Below are 4,375 nucleotides of genomic sequence, written 5' to 3' on the forward strand. Positions count from 1 at the left end.
GGGCTCTCCGCCCCTTGGCTCCTCCCAGGGGGCGGGTCTTCCGAGGGGGCGGAACCAAGGGAGCTGAGGCTGTCTACACCCCTTGTGGAGACGCAGTGAATCAGTGGGACAGTGGTGTGAGGTTTTTTGTTGTTGCTGTTGTTGTTTTCAGTAAGGAATAGTATTTACTAAGGAGGCACGTTAACATGCTTAGATGCAAAGTAAATAAACACATGCTTCTGTCAGTAAACTAAAGAAGAAAATAACACGAAGAATTGCAGAGAAATTTTTGTTTTAGAGCTATCAGGTCTATTTTCATATTAGAAAAGTATTAGCCTTGACGTATCCACTTGTTTTTCAATCTTACTTTTAAGTCTTTTTGAAGTTCATGATATAAAATTTGCATTGAGCTTTGAATGTAAATTGTACACTTTTCCAAGTCTTTCAAGACAGAAACGCGATGAAGATTTGTATTCCCAGATGCTGCTTACAGCAAATTCCTTTTAAGAAACCAAATACTCTTCATTACCACCTGATAAATATTAGCTTTCAAATGAAAGTTTTTAGGGCTCATTTATTCTTGGAGAGTACTCTAACTTTTACTTACTAAGAGCAAGTAAATGTGAACCACCAAGAATTTCAGTTTTCCAGAGAGTATAATTTCCTCATACCTAAAAGTAAAATTCTACCAATTTTATAGATTTTGATAATTGATTGCAGAAGTCTAATGAAATTTCCTGAAAAATACTAATGACAGCTACTACTTATTGGACACTTATTCTGTGCTAGGTTCCATGCTTAGGACTTTATAAAAATGACCCCATTTAACGTTTACAGTAACTCAAGTAAGTAGGTATGTAAGTCCCCCATTGTGTAAACACAATTGAATGTATAAAGGTTAAGCTATAGCCAAATTCAAACAATAACTTTGTAAGTTATTGAACCAGGAGTTTCAGGCAAGTCTGTCTTACTGCAATTCTAAAACCTGAGTGGCTCAATTCCTATATTGTATGCCAACAATGAGACCCCTGAACTACTGCAATAATGGTGCATATTTAATAACTTTCTGTTATGCATTTGCAAAAGTATAAGTTGCACTGTCAGAATAAGAAGCAAGACCAATTCATGTGGAACAAAGGAGTCCTGTGCATTTAAATATTTTTATTTACACATTTTTCCATCATCATTACTCTAATAAGATTATAAACACATAGAAGCCAGAGTACATGCAACACATTACACAGAGGAACAAAAATACACAGAACTATTAAAGAATGCACTTAAATTATTATACACAAACTTTAGAAAAGGCCTTGTGAGATATCCAAACCATATTTACTTTAATGCTTTCCAGTAATTACCAAGGGGTGCATCATTTATAAATAATATTAAAAATCCCCTATTTTTTGATAAGCTACAATTTGGTTATTTCCACTAATCATATGAAAATCACTCCATTAGGTAATATTAAGTCAACATATTTCAGTTTTCCACGAGTGTTATGAAAAGATAGTCTCTTAAATCTCGTAGGTAAGTCTCTTAAATCTTTTCTAGGGGCCGGGGATTTAGCTCAATGGTTCTGGCACCTGCCTCTTAAATCTTTTCTAAATAGACTGTTTGCAAGCACACATAATACCATCAAAGAGAATTACAATCTATCTGAAGAGCTGGATATTGAAATAATTAAATTAGAGTCATTAGGCCTCATGGGTATCCTTAAGTGACAGAGCTTCAAAAACAATTTGAATATTATATCAAACTGGTGTGTTTATTTAAATTGAAATTAAGAGAAATGGCTGAACATTTAGAAAATGAGTGTTTTCAAGTGATTTGCACATAATATTCCATCAAAGATGTCAATACTTTGGCTTTATAAAAAAAATCTGTTATTAAAATAGATTGAAAAATATTAAATGTGATGGAAATGCAAAACAAAAAATGTATTTAAAAGGACAAGCTACTATAAAAAGGAAGAAAATGCTGCACTATTTGAAGCAAAGCAAAAATTAATAAAATTAAGCTAATTAACATTCCCATAGCTTTGTGACTCAGTAGCAGAAATATTGGCTGCCTAAAATTTTGAGAAGGTATATGAGAGCTAGGCAGATTTTGAATTACTACTCAGAAGAAGCAGGGATAAGATTTACTGAATATTATCCTAATGTAAAGCAAAGTGCACTGCTTATCTAAGATACATCACTTGCTCATTATCAGTTTATCGGGGAAGCTCTTCAAAAAGTGCATTGTGGTTCTCTTTGTCTGTTGTTGGCTTCCTAGGCAGTATCATATAGCTAGTGATAGCTATTTGAAATAAGCATATATAACAACAGTTTTTTAAAATGCTTTTTAAAAAAATCACCAGAGACAACACATCTTTAAAATGTACTATGATTATTTAAGGATACCTTTAGTTTGAGTTGAAAATAGGGTGCATTCTGGTCTGCCAAAAAGATGATGAAATCTTCTTTCTCACAGCACAAAGAGGTCCGTCCACTTACTTGAGGGAGTTGAGTTCTCCAGAGGTCGCCAGGTGCCCCAGGCCTAGGCCCCAGAGTTCAGTCATGACACTGTGCAGAGTGCATGCCTGGACTGTCCTGGCTCCCAGCAGCTGGAGTCCCTGCAGCCAGCAGCACCCAGGAGCTTGGCAGCCAGCATGGTAACCCCACCCCCACCCCGTGGCAACCCCCCAATGGGAATTAACCCAAATTTCATTGGGCATTTAAACAAGCTGTGGTACATCCACACTATGAAGCACGGCTGTGCAGTTATGAGGAACAAGCTAGACACAGAGATTTCTATGGAATTTTGTGGAGTGAAAAAGCCAATCTCAAAAAGTCACATATATATGATTTTATTTATACAATAATCTCAAAATAAAGGAAGTCTCCACCAGGCACTTCCAGGGACTAGGGTGGTGGGAAACTTGGGCCTGTTCTGTCATAAAAGGAAAGAACAGGGAGTTTTGAGGGATGGAACCATCTTGCATCTTAAATGTCATGGTGGTTACATGGGATATGACCGAAGGGAAGAAACTCAAACAAATGAGTACACAGGAAACTGGTGAAATCTGAATAAATTCTGGAGATTGGACCCATGCCAGCTTCCTGGCTTTGCTATTGTACTATTTAGGTAGGCCATATGCTACCATTTCAGGAATCTAGGAAAGAGCATACAGGACTTCTCTGTGCAATATCTGTTACCGCTGCATGCAAATCTATAATTATTTTTTCAAAAAAATCAAAATGAGTGATGAAAGTATATATTACAACCTATCACATAAAAGGAAACTATGAGTCTGTATTTATAGGAGTAAAAGGAACACATAAATAGAATCTTTATGGAGAATGGGATATTTACGTAATATCAAGTAGCTCACCACTACATCTCCTTAGATTACAAAGCAAAAAATAGTACAGTAACTTTGAAGTAGAGAAGGTAGGTAGGGGTGTAGTAGAGTTGTAGACCTTTGGCCTAGCATGGTTGAGGCCCTGGGCTTCAGCCTCAGCAAGCCAAAAACAAAAAGGAAACCCACCAAGAAAAAAAAATGACTATAGACGAACTGACTACCCCTTTGAAGAAGACAGGGATATCACTTGGAAGAAGCCAGTGTTTGAAGCAGTCCCAAAGAAGCAATATCACAGCTAAACTTCGATGGTGAGAGCTGCGCTTTCTCAGCATAGAAGACTGAACTCGTGATGGTCATGGAGGTGACTGTCATGGAAAGTGCCAGCACCCTCTGCCTATATGAGAAGCACTTGATAAACTGCCATCATTACTGTTAAAAAACATAAGAGGGCCAGGGATTTAGCTCAGTGGCTCTCTCACCTGCCTTGCAAGTGCAAGGTCCTGAGTTCAATCCCCAGTACTGAAAAAAAAAAAAAGAAGAAGAAGATAGGGATAAATAAAAGAAAGCAAAATAAGTATATGCAAACTGAGATAAAAGTTTAAATATTGAAAAAATGACAGACCGCACAGATTACTATAAATAATTTTCTTTTAGATAATAAATATAGAGCCAGATGCCATGGTACATACTTGTAATCGCAGCTACTCAGGAAGCTGAGGCTGGAGGAGTGAAAGTTGGAGCCCAGCCTAGACAATTTAGCAAGATCAAGTCCTGAAAGGAAAATAAATTAGTGAAAAGGGCTTGGGGTGTGGCTCAGTAGTTGAGCCCAGTGTGTTCAATCACCAGTGCTGCAAATAAACAATAAAGAAAAATAAGCTATTGATAAACTGCTCTTTAAAGAATATGGAAAATAAGAATTATAAGAAATTATTGCAACTCCAGAAGCTAATAGGCAATCATCAGGGTACTTGTTCAATACTATCCAAATTAACATAGAAATACGAATGAAGTGTGGTTTTTTTTTTTTTTTTTTTTTTTTTTTTTTTTTTT

Source organism: Fukomys damarensis, unplaced genomic scaffold (genome assembly GCF_012274545.1).
Source record: "Fukomys damarensis isolate Sample0158 unplaced genomic scaffold, DMR_v1.0_HiC HiC_scaffold_39, whole genome shotgun sequence".
NCBI lineage: Eukaryota > Metazoa > Chordata > Mammalia > Rodentia > Bathyergidae > Fukomys > Fukomys damarensis.